The sequence below is a fragment of the Platalea leucorodia genome (genome assembly GCF_965183815.1).
Source record: "Platalea leucorodia genome assembly, chromosome: Z".
NCBI lineage: Eukaryota > Metazoa > Chordata > Aves > Pelecaniformes > Threskiornithidae > Platalea > Platalea leucorodia.
The window spans coordinates 27,702,820-27,723,303 of NC_138858.1; positions in this window are offsets into that span (position 1 = coordinate 27,702,820).

Consider the following 20,484-nt stretch of genomic DNA (forward strand, 5'->3'; position numbering starts at 1 on the left):
AACTTCCCCCTGGCGCAGCCGGAGGCCCTTTCCTCTCATCCTATCGCTTGTTAGTAGGGAGAAGAGACCCACCCCCCACCTCGCTACGACCTCCTTTCCAGTGGTTGTAGAGAGCAGTAAGGTCTCCCCTCAGCCTCCTCTCCTCCAGACTAAACAAGCCCAGCTCCCTCAGCCGCTCCTCCTACGACTTGTGCTCCAGACCCTTCGCCAGCGTCGGTGCCCTTCTCTGGACACGCTCCAGCACCTCGACGCCCTCCTTGTAGGGAGGGACCCAAAACTGAACCCGGTACTCGAGGTGCGGCCTCACCAGTGCCGAGTACAGGGGCACTATCACCTCCCTGGTCCTGCTGGCCACACTGTTCTTGATACAAGCCAGGATGCCGTCGGCCCTCTTGGCCGCCTGAGCACACCGCTGGCTCGTGTTCAGGCGGCTGTCAACCAACACCCCCAGGGTCCTTTTCCGCCGGGCAGCTCTCCAGCCACTCCTCCCCCAGCCTGTAGCGTTGCCTGGGGTTGTTGTGACCCAAGTGCAGGACCCGGCGCTGAGCCTTGTTGAACCTCATACAGCTGGCCCCGGCGCAACGATCCAGCCTGTCCAGGTCCCTCTGCAGGGCCTTCCTACCCTCCAGCAGCTGGACGCTTCCACCCAGCTTGGTGTCACCTGCAAGCTTACTGAGGGTGCACTCAGTCCCCTCATCCAGCTCATGGAGAAAGATGCTGAACAGGACCGGCCCCAACACTGAGCCCTGGGGAACACCACTGGTGACCGGCCGCCAACTGGATTTGACTCCGTTCACCACCACGCTCTGGGCTCGGCCGTCCAGCCAGTTTTTAACCCAGCGCAGAGTGCACTTATCCAAGCCGTGAGCAGCCAGCTTCTCCGGGAGAATGCTGTGGGAGGCAGTGTCAAAGGCCTTACTAAAGTCCAAGCGGACAACATCCACAGCCTTCCCCTCATCCGCTAAGCGGGTCACCTCGTCACAGAAGGAGTCCAGGTTAGGGAAGCAGGACCCGCCTTTCATAAACCCCACGCTGGCTGAGCCGTGATGCCCCGGTTGTCTCGCACGTGCCGCGTAATGGCACTCCAGATGATCTGCTCCGTGACCTTTGCCGGCAGCGAGGTCGGGCTGACAGGCCTGGAGTTCCCCGGATCCTCCTTCGGAGCCCTCTCGGAGAGGGGCGTGCCGTTCGCTAACTGCCAGGCATGTGGGCGCTCGCCGCTTGACCAGGACGGCTGCTAGAGGATGGAGCGTGGCTTGGCCAGCTCCTCTGGCAGCTCCCTCAGGATCCTCGGGTGGATCGCGTCCGTCCGCATGGACTTGTGAGCATCCGGGTGGAGGGGCCGTGGCGGTGGCGTCGTCGTCTGCGTGCAGGTGGTGGGAGGCGCAGGCGGGGCGTTTTCGGGGCTGGCGGCGGCGTGCAGGGCGCGGGAGGCGTCGGCGGGGGCGGGCGGAGAGGTGTTGTGCTGGCTGAGGGCGAGGGCGGAGGCGGCGTGTCGGGGGAGCAGCGCGGGGTGCGCGGTGCCGGGCTGCGGGAGGCGCGGGGCGGGTGGGCGCGGTGGGCGCGGGGCGGCGCGAGGGCTGTAGGGGGCGCTGTGGGCGGGCGGGCGCCCGGGGTCGCGCGTGGCGGGGCCGCGAGGCCACTGCCCCCGGGCCCGGGGGGCTCCGGTTCGATCCCCTTTTGCCCGCCCCTCGCGTCGCCTTGCTGCGGCGCCGGGGCCGCACGCGGGCTCGCACTGCAGGGCCGGCTGGGGCTGCCCCTCCTGGAGGCTCCTGCTCCTCCGCCCCTGGTCTTTTGGCCCTCTTTCTCTTGCCTGCCCCTCCCGCGGGAGAGGCAGGAGGCGCGTCTGCCTGCTGCCCGGGCTCAGCCCGACACCAAAGGCGTGGCAAAGGCTGAGGTGGCGAGGAAAAGGCGGCGGGGAGGAGAAGGTGCGGCTGGAACCTGCAGCAGCTCCAGTGCTGAGGCTGCTGCCAGCGGGGGTGTCTGTAAAGCTTTTATAGAGACAAATTTTGAGTACAAATCTTGCATACCCGTCAGCCCTCTGACGGCTGTATCTACGCCAGCTATGGGGCTTTATGGAAAGCCAAGGTAGGCTGTGCAATACTCGACTACAATCTAACAACTTTAACAGCTTGATCACCTTAGGAAAAGTGAAAGGGAGAGAGAGAGAGAAGGAAAAGCGAATCGCCCGTCCTGGATGCAGCGTTGGTCCTGCCAACAGGCGTGTTGGGTGAGGAAGAAGGAGAAGAGCGAGGAGGAGAAGTGAGGGTTCTTCTTTAGAGAGGTGTTGATTCTGCGCCGGGGGCTCGGTGCTAATTCCGCAAATGGAGCGCGCCGTCGTACGAACTACAGCACGTTTGTCCGGCTACGCGATTACTGTAAGGCCGCCTAAATTTACACTTCTGGGTCAGCGATTAACAGTTCGTACGCTCTTGGTTTACTGTATTGAAATTAGCCGCGCTTGCTCTGTAGATTAGCACGCGCGCTCGTCTCGGGTGGGGGGGCAAGTCTTTTTGGTCCTGAATTGAGGCGGTGGTCGCGATCTCCCCTCGCCGCATTTACCTTTCGCCCGGTTTCTGCAGTTTTATCAAACTTCCGGCTTCGCTGGCCACCGTCCGGTCTTTGGTGCCAAGATGTTCCCTTTTATCGGCTTGTTAGCTCTTCTTCAAGGGTAGAGCCGTTAGTTTTCATAGAATCGTTCAGGTTGGAAAAGACCCTGAAGATCGTCGAGTCCAACCGTTCGTTAACGTGGCACTGCCGAGTCCACCACTAAACCACGTCCTCAAGCAGCACGTCTACCCGTCTTTTAAATAGCTCCGGGGACGGAGGCTCAACCGCTTCCCTGGGCAGCCTGTTGCAGTGCCTGACTCTCCTTTCGGTGAAGAAGTTTTTCCTAATATCCAACCTAAACTTCCCCTGGCGCAGCCGGAGGCCCTTTCCTCTCATCCTATCGCTTGTTAGTAGGGAGAAGAGACCCACCCCCCACCTCGCTACGACCTCCTTTCCAGTGGTTGTAGAGAGCAGTAAGGTCTCCCCTCAGCCTCCTCTCCTCCAGACTAAACAAGCCCAGCTCCCTCAGCCGCTCCTCCTACGACTTGTGCTCCAGACCCTTCGCCAGCGTCGGTGCCCTTCTCTGGACACGCTCCAGCACCTCGACGCCCTCCTTGTAGGGAGGGACCCAAAACTGAACCCGGTACTCGAGGTGCGGCCTCACCAGTGCCGAGTACAGGGGCACTATCACCTCCCTGGTCCTGCTGGCCACACTGTTCTTGATACAAGCCAGGATGCCGTCGGCCCTGTTGGCCGCCTGAGCACACCGCTGGCTCGTGTTCAGGCGGCTGTCAACCAACACCCCCAGGGTCCTTTTCCGCCGGGCAGCTCTCCAGCCACTCCTCCCCCAGCCTGTAGCGTTGCCTGGGGTTGTTGTGACCCAAGTGCAGGACCCGGCGCTGAGCCTTGTTGAACCTCATACAGCTGGCCCCGGCGCAACGATCCAGCCTGTCCAGGTCCCTCTGCAGGGCCTTCCTACCCTCCAGCAGCTGGACGCTTCCACCCAGCTTGGTGTCACCTGCAAGCTTACTGAGGGTGCACTCAGTCCCCTCATCCAGCTCATGGAGAAAGATGCTGAACAGGACCGGCCCCAACACTGAGCCCTGGGGAACACCACTGGTGACCGGCCGCCAACTGGATTTGACTCCGTTCACCACCACGCTCTGGGCTCGGCCGTCCAGCCAGTTTTTAACCCAGCGCAGAGTGCACTTATCCAAGCCGTGAGCAGCCAGCTTCTCCGGGAGAATGCTGTGGGAGGCAGTGTCAAAGGCCTTACTAAAGTCCAAGCGGACAACATCCACAGCCTTCCCCTCATCCGCTAAGCGGGTCACCTCGTCACAGAAGGAGTCCAGGTTAGGGAAGCAGGACCCGCCTTTCATAAACCCACGCTGGCTGAGCCTGATGCCCCGGTTGTCTCGCACGTGCCGCGTAATGGCACTCCAGATGATCTGCTCCGTGACCTTTGCCGGCAGCGAGGTCGGGCTGACAGGCCTGGAGTTCCCCGGATCCTCCTTCGGAGCCCTCTCGGAGAGGGGCGTGCCGTTCGCTAACTGCCAGGCACGTGGGCGCTCGCCGCTTGACCAGGACGGCTGCTAGAGGATGGAGCGTGGCTTGGCCAGCTCCTCTGGCAGCTCCCTCAGGATCCTCGGGTGGATCGCGTCCGTCCGCATGGACTTGTGAGCATCCGGGTGGAGGGGCCGTGGCGGTGGCGTCGTCGTCTGCGTGCAGGTGGTGGGAGGCGCAGGCGGGGCGTTTTCGGGGCTGGCGGCGGCGTGCAGGGCGCGGGAGGCGTAGGCGGGGGCGGGCGGAGAGGTGTTGTGCTGGCTGAGGGCGAGGGCGGAGGCGGCGTGTCGGGGGAGCAGCGCGGGGTGCGCGGTGCCGGGCTGCGGGAGGCGCGGGGCGGGTGGGCGCGGTGGGCGCGGGGCGGCGCGAGGGCTGTAGGGGGCGCTGTGGGCGGGCGGGCGCCCGGGGTCGCGCGTGGCGGGGCCGCGAGGCCACTGCCCCCGGGCCCGGGGGGCTCCGGTTCGATCCCCTTTTGCCCGCCCCTCGCGTCGCCTTGCTGCGGCGCCGGGGCCGCACGCGGGCTCGCACTGCAGGGCCGGCTGGGGCTGCCCCTCCTGGAGGCTCCTGCTCCTCCGCCCCTGGTCTTTTGGCCCTCTTTCTCTTGCCTGCCCCTCCCGCGGGAGAGGCAGGAGGCGCGTCTGCCTGCTGCCCGGGCTCAGCCCGACACCAAAGGCGTGGCAAAGGCTGAGGTGGCGAGGAAAAGGCGGCGGGGAGGAGAAGGTGCGGCTGGAACCTGCAGCAGCTCCAGTGCTGAGGCTGCTGCCAGCGGGGGTGTCTGTAAAGCTTTTATAGAGACAAATTTTGAGTACAAATCTTGCATACCCGTCAGCCCTCTGACGGCTGTATCTACGCCAGCTATGGGGCTTTATGGAAAGCCAAGGTAGGCTGTGCAATACTCGACTACAATCTAACAACTTTAACAGCTTGATCACCTTAGGAAAAGTGAAAGGGAGAGAGAGAGAGAAGGAAAAGCGAATCGCCCGTCCTGGATGCAGCGTTGGTCCTGCCAACAGGCGTGTTGGGTGAGGAAGAAGGAGAAGAGCGAGGAGGAGAAGTGAGGGTTCTTCTTTAGAGAGGTGTTGATTCTGCGCCGGGGGCTCGGTGCTAATTCCGCAAATGGAGCGCGCCGTCGTACGAACTACAGCACGTTTGTCCTGCTACGCGATTACTGTAAGGCCGCCTAAATTTACACTTCTGGGTCAGCGATTAACAGTTCGTACGCTCTTGGTTTACTGTATTGAAATTAGCCGCGCTTGCTCTGTAGATTAGCACGCGCGCTCGTCTCGGGTGGGGGGGCAAGTCTTTTTGGTCCTGAATTGAGGCGGTGGTCGCGATCTCCCCTCGCCGCATTTACCTTTCGCCCGGTTTCTGCAGTTTTATCAAACTTCCGGCTTCGCTGGCCACCGTCCGGTCTTTGGTGCCAAGATGTTCCCTTTTATCGGCTTGTTAGCTCTTCTTCAAGGGTAGAGCCGTTAGTTTTCATAGAATCGTTCAGGTTGGAAAAGACCCTGAAGATCGTCGAGTCCAACCGTTCGTTAACGTGGCACTGCCGAGTCCACCACTAAACCACGTCCTCAAGCAGCACGTCTACCCGTCTTTTAAATAGCTCCGGGGACGGAGGCTCAACCGCTTCCCTGGGCAGCCTGTTGCAGTGCCTGACTCTCCTTTCGGTGAAGAAGTTTTTCCTAATATCCAACCTAAACTTCCCCTGGCGCAGCCGGAGGCCCTTTCCTCTCATCCTATCGCTTGTTAGTAGGGAGAAGAGACCCACCCCCCACCTCGCTACGACCTCCTTTCCAGTGGTTGTAGAGAGCAGTAAGGTCTCCCCTCAGCCTCCTCTCCTCCAGACTAAACAAGCCCAGCTCCCTCAGCCGCTCCTCCTACGACTTGTGCTCCAGACCCTTCGCCAGCGTCGGTGCCCTTCTCTGGACACGCTCCAGCACCTCGACGCCCTCCTTGTAGGGAGGGACCCAAAACTGAACCCGGTACTCGAGGTGCGGCCTCACCAGTGCCGAGTACAGGGGCACTATCACCTCCCTGGTCCTGCTGGCCACACTGTTCTTGATACAAGCCAGGATGCCGTCGGCCCTCTTGGCCACCTGAGCACACCGCTGGCTCGTGTTCAGGCGGCTGTCAACCAACACCCCCAGGGTCCTTTTCCGCCGGGCAGCTCTCCAGCCACTCCTCCCCCAGCCTGTAGCGTTGCCTGGGGTTGTTGTGACCCAAGTGCAGGACCCGGCGCTGAGCCTTGTTGAACCTCATACAGCTGGCCCCGGCGCAACGATCCAGCCTGTCCAGGTCCCTCTGCAGGGCCTTCCTACCCTCCAGCAGCTGGACGCTTCCACCCAGCTTGGTGTCACCTGCAAGCTTACTGAGGGTGCACTCAGTCCCCTCATCCAGCTCATGGAGAAAGATGCTGAACAGGACCGGCCCCAACACTGAGCCCTGGGGAACACCACTGGTGACCGGCCGCCAACTGGATTTGACTCCGTTCACCACCACGCTCTGGGCTCGGCCGTCCAGCCAGTTTTTAACCCAGCGCAGAGTGCACTTATCCAAGCCGTGAGCAGCCAGCTTCTCCGGGAGAATGCTGTGGGAGGCAGTGTCAAAGGCCTTACTAAAGTCCAAGCGGACAACATCCACAGCCTTCCCCTCATCCGCTAAGCGGGTCACCTCGTCACAGAAGGAGTCCAGGTTAGGGAAGCAGGACCCGCCTTTCATAAACCCACGCTGGCTGAGCCTGATGCCCCGGTTGTCTCGCACGTGCCGCGTAATGGCACTCCAGATGATCTGCTCCGTGACCTTTGCCGGCAGCGAGGTCGGGCTGACAGGCCTGGAGTTCCCCGGATCCTCCTTCGGAGCCCTCTCGGAGAGGGGCGTGCCGTTCGCTAACTGCCAGGCACGTGGGCGCTCGCCGCTTGACCAGGACGGCTGCTAGAGGATGGAGCGTGGCTTGGCCAGCTCCTCTGGCAGCTCCCTCAGGATCCTCGGGTGGATCGCGTCCGTCCGCATGGACTTGTGAGCATCCGGGTGGAGGGGCCGTGGCGGTGGCGTCGTCGTCTGCGTGCAGGTGGTGGGAGGCGCAGGCGGGGCGTTTTCGGGGCTGGCGGCGGCGTGCAGGGCGCGGGAGGCGTCGGCGGGGGCGGGCGGAGAGGTGTTGTGCTGGCTGAGGGCGAGGGCGGAGGCGGCGTGTCGGGGGAGCAGCGCGGGGTGCGCGGTGCCGGGCTGCGGGAGGCGCGGGGCGGGTGGGCGCGGTGGGCGCGGGGCGGCGCGAGGGCTGTAGGGGGCGCTGTGGGCGGGCGGGCGCCCGGGGTCGCGCGTGGCGGGGCCGCGAGGCCACTGCCCCCGGGCCCGGGGGGCTCCGGTTCGATCCCCTTTTGCCCGCCCCTCGCGTCGCCTTGCTGCGGCGCCGGGGCCGCACGCGGGCTCGCACTGCAGGGCCGGCTGGGGCTGCCCCTCCTGGAGGCTCCTGCTCCTCCGCCCCTGGTCTTTTGGCCCTCTTTCTCTTGCCTGCCCCTCCCGCGGGAGAGGCAGGAGGCGCGTCTGCCTGCTGCCCGGGCTCAGCCCGACACCAAAGGCGTGGCAAAGGCTGAGGTGGCGAGGAAAAGGCGGCGGGGAGGAGAAGGTGCGGCTGGAACCTGCAGCAGCTCCAGTGCTGAGGCTGCTGCCAGCGGGGGTGTCTGTAAAGCTTTTATAGAGACAAATTTTGAGTACAAATCTTGCATACCCGTCAGCCCTCTGACGGCTGTATCTACGCCAGCTATGGGGCTTTATGGAAAGCCAAGGTAGGCTGTGCAATACTCGACTACAATCTAACAACTTTAACAGCTTGATCACCTTAGGAAAAGTGAAAGGGAGAGAGAGAGAGAAGGAAAAGCGAATCGCCCGTCCTGGATGCAGCGTTGGTCCTGCCAACAGGCGTGTTGGGTGAGGAAGAAGGAGAAGAGCGAGGAGGAGAAGTGAGGGTTCTTCTTTAGAGAGGTGTTGATTCTGCGCCGGGGGCTCGGTGCTAATTCCGCAAATGGAGCGCGCCGTCGTACGAACTACAGCACGTTTGTCCTGCTACGCGATTACTGTAAGGCCGCCTAAATTTACACTTCTGGGTCAGCGATTAACAGTTCGTACGCTCTTGGTTTACTGTATTGAAATTAGCCGCGCTTGCTCTGTAGATGAGCACGCGCGCTCGTCTCGGGTGGGGGGGCAAGTCTTTTTGGTCCTGAATTGAGGCGGTGGTCGCGATCTCCCCTCGCCGCATTTACCTTTCGCCCGGTTTCTGCAGTTTTATCAAACTTCCGGCTTCGCTGGCCACCGTCCGGTCTTTGGTGCCAAGATGTTCCCTTTTATCGGCTTGTTAGCTCTTCTTCAAGGGTAGAGCCGTTAGTTTTCATAGAATCATAGAATCGTTCAGGTTGGAAAAGACCCTGAAGATCGTCGAGTCCAACCGTTCGTTAACGTGGCACTGCCGAGTCCACCACTAAACCACGTCCTCAAGCAGCACGTCTACCCGTCTTTTAAATAGCTCCGGGGACGGAGGCTCAACCGCTTCCCTGGGCAGCCTGTTGCAGTGCCTGACTCTCCTTTCGGTGAAGAAGTTTTTCCTAATATCCAACCTAAACTTCCCCTGGCGCAGCCGGAGGCCCTTTCCTCTCATCCTATCGCTTGTTAGTAGGGAGAAGAGACCCACCCCCACCTCGCTACGACCTCCTTTCCAGTGGTTGTAGAGAGCAGTAAGGTCTCCCCTCAGCCTCCTCTCCTCCAGACTAAACAAGCCCAGCTCCCTCAGCCGCTCCTCCTACGACTTGTGCTCCAGACCCTTCGCCAGCGTCGGTGCCCTTCTCTGGACACGCTCCAGCACCTCGACGCCCTCCTTGTAGGGAGGGACCCAAAACTGAACCCGGTACTCGAGGTGCGGCCTCACCAGTGCCGAGTACAGGGGCACTATCACCTCCCTGGTCCTGCTGGCCACACTGTTCTTGATACAAGCCAGGATGCCGTCGGCCCTCTTGGCCGCCTGAGCACACCGCTGGCTCGTGTTCAGGCGGCTGTCAACCAACACCCCCAGGGTCCTTTTCCGCCGGGCAGCTCTCCAGCCACTCCTCCCCCAGCCTGTAGCGTTGCCTGGGGTTGTTGTGACCCAAGTGCAGGACCCGGCGCTGAGCCTTGTTGAACCTCATACAGCTGGCCCCGGCGCAACGATCCAGCCTGTCCAGGTCCCTCTGCAGGGCCTTCCTACCCTCCAGCAGCTGGACGCTTCCACCCAGCTTGGTGTCACCTGCAAGCTTACTGAGGGTGCACTCAGTCCCCTCATCCAGCTCATGGAGAAAGATGCTGAACAGGACCGGCCCCAACACTGAGCCCTGGGGAACACCACTGGTGACCGGCCGCCAACTGGATTTGACTCCGTTCACCACCACGCTCTGGGCTCGGCCGTCCAGCCAGTTTTTAACCCAGCGCAGAGTGCACTTATCCAAGCCGTGAGCAGCCAGCTTCTCCGGGAGAATGCTGTGGGAGGCAGTGTCAAAGGCCTTACTAAAGTCCAAGCGGACAACATCCACAGCCTTCCCCTCATCCGCTAAGCGGGTCACCTCGTCACAGAAGGAGTCCAGGTTAGGGAAGCAGGACCCGCCTTTCATAAACCCACGCTGGCTGAGCCTGATGCCCCGGTTGTCTCGCACGTGCCGCGTAATGGCACTCCAGATGATCTGCTCCGTGACCTTTGCCGGCAGCGAGGTCGGGCTGACAGGCCTGGAGTTCCCCGGATCCTCCTTCGGAGCCCTCTCGGAGAGGGGCGTGCCGTTCGCTAACTGCCAGGCACGTGGGCGCTCGCCGCTTGACCAGGACGGCTGCTAGAGGATGGAGCGTGGCTTGGCCAGCTCCTCTGGCAGCTCCCTCAGGATCCTCGGGTGGATCGCGTCCGTCCGCATGGACTTGTGAGCATCCGGGTGGAGGGGCCGTGGCGGTGGCGTCGTCGTCTGCGTGCAGGTGGTGGGAGGCGCAGGCGGGGCGTTTTCGGGGCTGGCGGCGGCGTGCAGGGCGCGGGAGGCGTCGGCGGGGGCGGGCGGAGAGGTGTTGTGCTGGCTGAGGGCGAGGGCGGAGGCGGCGTGTCGGGGGAGCAGCGCGGGGTGCGCGGTGCCGGGCTGCGGGAGGCGCGGGGCGGGTGGGCGCGGTGGGCGCGGGGCGGCGCGAGGGCTGTAGGGGGCGCTGTGGGCGGGCGGGCGCCCGGGGTCGCGCGTGGCGGGGCCGCGAGGCCACTGCCCCCGGGCCCGGGGGGCTCCGGTTCGATCCCCTTTTGCCCGCCCCTCGCGTCGCCTTGCTGCGGCGCCGGGGCCGCACGCGGGCTCGCACTGCAGGGCCGGCTGGGGCTGCCCCTCCTGGAGGCTCCTGCTCCTCCGCCCCTGGTCTTTTGGCCCTCTTTCTCTTGCCTGCCCCTCCCGCGGGAGAGGCAGGAGGCGCGTCTGCCTGCTGCCCGGGCTCAGCCCGACACCAAAGGCGTGGCAAAGGCTGAGGTGGCGAGGAAAAGGCGGCGGGGAGGAGAAGGTGCGGCTGGAACCTGCAGCAGCTCCAGTGCTGAGGCTGCTGCCAGCGGGGGTGTCTGTGAGGCTCAGCGCGCACCCCCCCTACGGCTGCTCTTAAGCAGAATCTCATTCCCCGGCTCTTGTGCGCATTAGGCTTCAGCCTGGGACATTGGGTGCACGTTGGAGAGAGCGAGTGAGAGCGAGTTTTCGTTGACTACTGCCTAGTGCTGGTCGTGGAAGTGTGCGTAAAGGAGGCCAGCTGATCGCAAGGAGGAGAAGGCCAGCCGCACCCTTTGTAGTTTGTAGCCCTCAGCAGCAGATGTAACAAAACTGTAAATCCATTTTTAACACATGGCTCTGGCTGACGTTAATCATGGAAGGAAATCTTGATGGCCTTAGAAATCTGTGTCCGCTTGGGTCTGGTTAGAGAGGAAAAGCTACCCAGAGACAAGAAGGAGAACCTGGCATTGATTTATTGCTTTATAGAGATGATCTACTTATTCTGATTTCCAGTTACATCTCTTAGTTACATCTCTTACTGTAACACACTGCAATAATTCAAAATTAAAGCTTTAAAGGATACTGTTTGTGCAATGCTTAGTAGCCTGTCCTGAAAATATTCTTAAAGCACATGCTAAAAAAGGGATTTCAGGAGATCATCTTACTCGCCATCCTGAACCAACATAATTCTACATCATAGCTGGCAGCACGCATGTCTCACCTATTTTTTTAGAATAGTCATAATTTCTTTATGTGATTCACTCTGAAGAGTTAGAAGGTTCTTTCCAATGTCTAACCAAAGTATCCTTTACAATTTGAGTACATTATTTCTTATCCTGTTCCTAAGGACAAGTTCAAATTGCAGAAGTGGAGAGTTGATTGCACCAATTTATATTAGATCAATGATTTGTATTAGACAGCAAGTGAGAAATTCCAACTGGGTCATTGACACAGCTCTGCTCTCTGCTCTACTCTGTGAAAGAAAGGAACTTTGTCATATTTCTCACATATGTGCTAATACAGATAAAAGAGATGATAACAGAACTGAACTGTCCCAGCTGCTTACTGCACTGATTTCACTCCAGGCAGCTGCAATATGACACTTCTGTCGCTTTCCTGATACTCTAACCCAATCTCTATTTTATAGTGTCTGTGATGCATACATCCCCAGGCACTCCACATAAAAACATAATTAAAACAAATATTACACTGAATAAGCTTTTAGAAACAAAGTATCCTTTTACTGTCAGTTCCTTCTAGCAAAGAGAAATGTGATGCTGTATATTCGAAGGGTTTACAGGGAAGGTGAACTCAGGGAACATTTGGAAGACACGAATCAAACTAGCACGGTGTACTAACTAACATGCTGATACTCAACATTCAGTATGGGACAAAGACGGTGATGAATCTGAGGCATCAACAATATTTCCATATTAATTCCTGAAGCAATTGGCAGCCAATGCAGCTGAAACAAGTAAGAGCTGCAGCATGCGGAGTAAGATTAGCTTACATTAACATGAATGCTGCAGTGTTTTTTACAACTTGGGAGAAAGAGCTAGGGTAAAATTAAAAGACAAAGGGAGATGTTCATCCATTTTGGTCTTTTTTAATTTGTTTATGTACCAATTCTGTTTGCAATATACCTTCTCCAAAATTTTATTAACTGGTGTGAAGAAAAGTAGATTTGAAACAAACAAACATTTAGCAGCAGAACTCTATGCTCTTAACCAAAATTCTGTTTATTTACAAAACCATTTCATGTAACCCAGGAATTTTAATTTTAGCAGCCCAGTGAACACTCTCCAAAGAGGCAGAGAAAACTGGGTCATCTTATATTCTGAATGTTCTGTTTTTAAACTTGAACAATTTGAAATTCTGTTAAGACAGGCACTCATTAGAACAAGTGTAGTGGTAGGTTTATCATCCTCTTTACATTTTTGAGGGTGTTTTTTCTGTATTTGTTCTACAAGAGGCTCACAGTTTAATTAAGACCTCTTGAATCTCCATTTTCTATAATGTCTTTATCCCTTTACCCTTCCTTTTACATCACAAAAATAGATCTTCCTCTTGAAAAGAGGAATTTGTGATTTTAAAGATAACTAGGTTGGAATATTCTAAAATGGCTTTGAAATTGGGATACCCAGCTTGCTATAATTAGGACTACCCATATAAAACTGATTAAAGCTCCTGTGCATAATAAAGGAATTCTGTATATGTGCAACACAAACAAATAAACAAGTCCCAAACAAGTGCACTATACAAATTTACACTATTTAAACTTGTGTAAACCCAATTGGCTGTTATTAATCTCCATTATACAGATGGAAAACCCCCTTAGATTTCCCTAGACGTCCAAAATAGATAACCTATACTTGTAGTAATGTAGGATATCAGTATAATTTTGTTGTTGAATGTCCGTATCCCTTGGAAATGGCCCAATACCCATAAGAAAAGAAGAGAAATACAAAAACAAATGAAAAGCAAGAATTGCAATATAAGAAAGGACATAAAGAAGGGGGAAAAAAACCCAACCAACAACCCAATGGACAAATTAATCATCTCTTTGAGAACAAACAAATCCCACCTTTTCTGAACTTTAATTTTGTCTCTTTCTGAATATTGTCTTCCTTCACTCACATCCCTACACCTCCAATAATATTGAACAAGCTGACATGTGCAAAGGGCAGTCACACCTAGTAAAAAGCAGTAAAATTATTACCTTTGCAGGACTAATATACTGATGACCTGATGACTTTCAGTTTGAACTGCTGAATTGCCTCACAGCCTTCAAAACAAAATAATAGCATTAATTGGTTATAATAGTTCCCTTAGATCCTGAAACAGTTCTATAATTTACATAAATCAGAGAACTTAAAAGCCCAAGGAACCTTTCAGCACAGTGACATTTTTTAAAACTAAATTATTTCATCTCCAAGCTTCTTAAAAGTAAACTCAACTTTAACTAGTTGCATAACCACTAGAAAAGTAGCATATAATGGAAGTTTTAACCCTCAGACTTGGCAGGCTTCCTGGACAGTAATGAGTTATGAAAGCTCCATGATTTATTTAAAAGAAGACTTCAGAGTTGACCTAATTATTTAAGCTCTGTTTACCAGAGAAACACTACTTTCCTTGCTCTTAACGGGGAATTTCTTCCCTTCTTTCTCAAATATAAATAAGTAATCATGTAAATAAATACAAATGAAGGATAGCAAAGGCAACATTTCATTCAGAACAGTGATGGGCTTGTAAAGTTCAAGGTCTTTCAACTAATTTGGTAAACAAGGATAATAGTAAGATCATCTATTTAGGAGCAGCAGAGATTTAAGATCAGAATATGCAGGAAGAAAACATGTCTGTCCCAACTGTCATGTGGTGATTTCTTACTCTACAGCAAAATTAATGAGAAGCATTTTTGGTGCTGAAATCATCTTCAGGACATTTCTCTCCATTCTGCATATTCCTTTTGGGGCTTTTGTCGTAGGATTTCTCATTTATATTCTCTTGGTTTTAGCTTGCCCGACTTTAGTATATATGTTCTATTGGTCCTGGAATATAAATTGGCACCAGATATCTGATAGTATGAGCCAGACCAGGGGCCACAAAACAATGTTTGAAATTCAAATGGCAAAATGATTACCTTAATGTAAGCAATGATGAATCCTGCTTGCAGATCTATATCGGAGAGAACAGAATGTACAGAACAACGATTGTTTATTCCTTTATACTAACATGGCCAGATATTGGTATTCATTTGTTCTCACCATAAGAATGTCTATCCATTTTTTTGTTTCTTTCTGGTTTCCTTTTCAGCCACAGGATCAACCTGAAGGAAATGGAAGTCACTTACACTCCTTATTTATACCTGCTTAGACACTCGTTTCTATCTGGAGGGGCTTAGTTACCCGCACATTCATGGATTTTGTAAATGCTATTGTACAGTCATTATCTTTTCTTCTTCCTTCACTGTTGAATAGTGTGGTTAACTGTCTGACCATTTTAAAAAAGAGATGAAAAACGTTATAGTCATCAGAAACATGCCCACAGTTATGATCCAGCTTAGGAAATGTTAATGTGGTGTTCACGAAATGAAACGCTTGCCTCCCCAAATTAGTGAAGGTTTTACATCTGACTTTGATCACATCATTATTTTACCCACAGAAAAGATCTCTTGAAGTCTCTATCTAAAGACTCAGAACCACAAGTATGCCTTGCTATAGGACTGTAAAACTGAAAACCTGTATCACAGTGAAGTGCATGTTTTAATTCAGTCACTCCTTAATGTATTAGCCCTATTCGTAATTCAAATTTCTTGTACTGGACAGGAGAACCAGAATAGGCTAACTGGAGACACTGGAAGTTTTAAGATGCTGAATCTTGGAGCTTTTTGAAACATGACAACTGCAAAAGCTGCCTTTTGAGGGTGGAAAAGATTTTTTGTGATATTTATTGTAATTATTAACACTAATGTAGTCATAATGGCATTTTTAAAATCATACTGTTTCATACTTGAGGCAATTTTGCATCTTTTCTGGTTTCCTGTTTAGAAGGTTATTCCACACAAAGGATTTAATATAACAATGTCAAACCTGTACCATTCTTTTCCAGTGAATAGTTGGACGGCCACCTGGAACTGTGTAATAAAATTGATTAGTCTTGTTTTCCTTTTATAATGATAGAAGTAATCTTGCAGCACAGGAGTAGCTGCAGCATTCTGCTCTTTCTTGTATCCTTAGCAACACAACCTGTTCCCTCATTCAGACAGCTTAGGGCAATATAAATGTGTCACATCCTTTCTGAAAGGCTATGTATCAACAATTCCTATCACTCAGTATGCAAATACAGCAAGGTGTTAAAGAGTTCATCAGCTCAATAGAAACACATGTTGTTTAGGAGGCCAACTGGTGTCATAACTCCAGCACATCTTCTTTAGAGCTGTGGTTCAAAATGAAATCCTTAGTAAAACTGATCTCCAGGTCTTGTCTCTGATATAGACAGCTTCATTATAAATTGTAGTTTATGCCCATATTTAAAATGCCAAACAAACTAAAAACTGACCATTTTTTCTGTTTTGTATCTTGACATTTCAAAAATTATAGAGGAAAATAATTTACTAAACTCAGGGTCAGCCACAATAACGTGACCAAGACAGAGCTACCATTAACATCCAGCAAAATATGGGAAATTACTGTCTCACTCATGTTAGTTTTATATGAATATGCAGAATGCAAAAGAGGAGAATAACATTGATTTAATAGATACTAAAAATAATAGAACTTTTCACTGCTTCATAACCCACAGAGATGTCATGTTCAATGAGAAAATTACATCATTAAGTGAAAAAGAGTAGTTTATTATGATTTTTTCCTCATATAAAATCTGACTGATATTCTTTGAAAAGTTATAAAACAAAATATGGGAGCTTTCAGGGTACTGCTATGAGCGATATTGCCAGCACATGGAATCAAAATGAAACCCTATACATTACCTTAAGAGGTAAGAGGTGAAAATGCAAAGTTTTACCTTCTTGATATTGTCAGCTCTAGGTAAATTTTATAATCTTTTATATAATTAATACTTAGAATGAAAGCAAAGTAGTTGCACTCTGTTTTTCAACTCATAACAGTAAGACTATAGTGAAACTCGCCGTCCTTCAGTAATGATATGTTTCTCGTCGTGTTTATGCTATTCTCTTTTTACCCTATCTGACAGCTATTCATCAGGACAATCAATGCTACACCTCCTCAAAGCAAAATAATCTCTTGAGTACCAGATAGGACTGCCATTTGGAGATATGTTCTTTGGCAAGATGGGAGAGAAAGCCTTGAGGATTCTTGTATTTTTCTTCCCACCCAATTAGGGTTCCATCTGTCAGACCTATCTTTCTATACAGGCACAGAATAAAACCCCACCATGACAGTCAGTTATAATTCTCTGAAGTAGCTGGAGAGCAATGGGGAACACCTCCCCATTGCAGAACTTGTACAACATTCACATTTATTCCATTTCTGATACCAAACACAACATAGAACTGTCATATTTCAGGTTATGAAACCAGCTCACAAGCCTTGTCTTTTAGTGCCATGGTTTAACCCCAGCCAGCAGCAAAGCACCACACAGCCACTTGCTCACTCCCCACACTCCAGTGGGAATGGGGAGAGAATCAGAAGGGTAAAAGTGAGAAAACTTGTAGGTTCAGATAAGAACAGTTTAATAATTTAAATAAAATAAAGTAAAATAGTAGTAGTAGTAGTAGTAGTAGTAGTAGTAGTAGTAGTAGTAGTAGTAGTAATAATGTACAAAGCAAGTGATGCACAATGCATTAACTCACCGCCTGCTGACTGATGCCCAGCCCGTCCCTGAGCAGCAATCGCTGCCCCCCTGGCCAGCTCCCCTCAGTTTATATACTGAGCATGGTGTCATATGGCATGGCATAGCCCTTTGGCCAGTCGGGATCAGCTGTCCTGGCTGTGCCCCCTCCCAGCTTCTTGTGCATCTCCAGCCTTCTCAGTCAGTAGAGCATGGGAAGCTGAAAAGTCCTTGCCTAGTGTCAGCACTGCTTAGCAACAACTAAAACATCAGCGTGTTATCAACATTATTCTCATCCTAAATCCAAAACACAGCGCTCTACCAGCTACTAAGAAGAAAATTAACTCTATCCCAGATGAAACCAGGACAGTATCCACCTCTCATTCTATACCATCTACGTCATGCCCAGGTCCTTCCCTTTCCAATACATTCCAATTAATCACCACCACTTTTCCAGTCTTTTGATATACACACACAGATATCATTCCCTTAGTCTATGGGCATAACTCTAGAATGTCTATTGAGTTCATTCAGTCCATGACTTTGGGCTCCAGCTGTCATAACAGTCTTTCAGAGCAGGAGAGATGGTGTGTGGTGTTGGGTTGTTGCATGCTGAAGCCAGTTTTGGTTCCATCACCACTGCACTCTGCTCAGTTTGACCAAAGTTCATTCTTCGTTAATCTGGGTGAATCTTACTGTAATATCATTGATATGGCATATAGCCACCAGAAGTGATGATAAACAGTATTATATAGCAATTAACATTATACAGTTTGGTTCATTGGCTATTTTCACCCAAAATCAAATCCCCTTGAGGTACACATCGGACTTCCCCATCCTCCTGCATCACCCACCAAGGGCACCCAGGTCCTTGGGCAAAAGCAATCCCATGAATGGGTTTGCCTTTGCCCACGGCAGGAATGACCCAGACTGTCTGCCCCATCATATTTTTTATGTGCACTGCAGGGACTTCATCCCCTTCTACAGTATGTAAAAGTCTTCACTGGGCAGGGCCAGCTCGATTGGCAGATCCCCTGGTGTTGACTAACCAGGTGGCTTTTGCTGAATGTGTATCCCAATGTTTGAATGTCCCACCACCCATTGCTCTCAGTGTAGTCTTTAACAGTCCATTGTATTGTTCAATTTTCCCAGAGGCTGGTGCATGATAGGGGATGTGATATACCCACTCAATGCCATGCTCTTTGGCCCAGGTGTCTATGAGGTTGTTTCAGAAATGAGTCCTGTTGTCTGACTCAGTTCTTTCTGGGGTGCCACGTCTCCATAGGACTGCTTTTCATGGCCCAGGATAGTATTCCAGACAGTGGCATGGGGCATGGATTATGTTTCCAGCCATCTGGTGGTTGCTTCCACCATGGTGAGCACATGACACTTGCCTTGGTGGGTTTGTTAGAGTGTGATATAATCCATCTGCCAGGCCTGCCCATATTGATATTTCAGCCATCGTCCTCCATACCAGAGAGGCTTGAACCGCTTGGCTTGCTTGATCGCAGAGCAGGTTTCACATTCATGGATAACCTGTGTGTCCATCTGTATGTTGCATCTCTTCCCTGGTGGCCTGAGATGTTATGGGCCCACCAAGCTATAGATAATTCGCCCTTATGTTGCTAGTCCAGACCCACCTGAGCCACTTCAACCTTAGCAGCCTGACCCACCTGTTAGTTGTTTTGGTGTTCTTCAGTGGCCCAACCCTTGGGTACCTAAGCATCTACATGATGCACTTTTACAACCATGTTCTCTATCCAGGCAGCAATACCTTGCCACAATGCAGCAGCCCAGATGGGTTTGCCTCTGCATTGCCAGTTGCTATACTTCCATTGCTGCAACCACCCCCATAAGGCATTTGCCACCATCCATGAGTCAGTATAGAGACAGAGCACTGGCCACTTTTCTCATTCAGCAATATCTAAAGCCAGCTGGATGGCTTTCACCTCTACAAACAGACTCGATTCACCTTCTGCTTCGGCAGTTTCTGTGACTTGTCATATAGGACTCCATACAGCAGCCTTCCACCTCTGATGCTTTCCCACAAGACGACAGGACCCATCAGTGAACAGGGCATATCTTGCAGGACATTTAGAAAAGTGGGTAGCTCTCACTGGCCCCATTAGCAACCTTTACCAACTGACCTTACATCACTATCCAGTCAAGGTTAATCTGCTTATGGGTCCCTGAAGATGCTGTCAGGGCAAAAGGACAAACCACACCTGAGACTGATAGCAGTTGCTTTTAGGTATACCCTGTAGATGATCAGCTCAGAGCAGCCATGTAGTTCAAACATTCTTTGACTACTCTAGGCATTCATCACCCTAATTCCCCAAATAAGCTAACACAATAAGCCATATTTGATTTGACATCTACGTCCTTTCATCTTTGGGAATCCAAATGACCTATTTCCACTGTAGTTCCAAAAAAATCCACAATGCCTACACAAAAAAAAAAAAAAAGGCAGTCAGCCAGATGGACTGACATCCACAGTGGTTGTCTGACCTGTTCCTTCAAAATTCCTCTTCCTTCTCTAGCTCTGTATTAGGGTCCAATATCCTCTTCAGTCCCAACTATTGGCTTGATGATAGTGACAGCCTACCTGTGAAGAATCAAATGGGCAATTTCTTATTATTGTTACCAGTCCATTGTTATCGGAAATCCTCAAGAGCATATGTGATACTTACAAAGTTAGTTCTGATATTTCCTTATAGTATAATTAAAAGAGATTCCTCATAAAACACAATTGCCCTTGAAAGTAGGATTCTGATTACCTGGTACTTCAAAACATACTCAAGTTTAATAGGTCATCAAAATGTACTGCATGCTTAAAACATGATTTTTAAACATACAATTGCAAGTAAATGAAAATTCATGTCATATACAGAATTAAGAGTAAAGGAAAAAGGCCAGAGAGCAAATAACATGAAGATGATAGGACTTTTCTGTGAAATTATGTTAAAAAACTTAGTACTTCTTTGAATAAGACTAAAAATTGCAATCCATTTCCCCAAGGAAGATTATTCAAAGAAACAGCATATGGGAAAATACTTGAGCGGCAAAGTATCTTTAACAAGCAAACAATTCTATCATTGCGTGGTCTTGAGTAAGTGGAAGAATAAACACATTAATTATCCCAACTGAGTTATATTGTTAAACAAGTCAACATAAATGCATATTTGATGAAGTAATGGAAAACATATAGAAAAGTTTCCACAAAAATCAGAACCAGAAAATGAATACATTAGTGAAAGAGTAAGACAGGTTTACAAGAAACCTTCAAATCTCTATTTAAGAAGTTCATTACATTCAAATGAAGTTGACTGAGCAGTCGACCTGTCTCTCTTTTCTAGATAAAGTGGGAAAATGTGCATGATTTATTGAGTATAGGTGAGAAAGATGGTAAAAAGATACAGGCATTAAACTTGAGAGCAATGAAAGGACACGGATAGTTCTTCTGAAAGCTCTTTGTTCACAGCAGGTTAAATGCACCTCACCTTCTGTGACAGAAGCCAGATCACAACATCACAAAATATAAATGCTT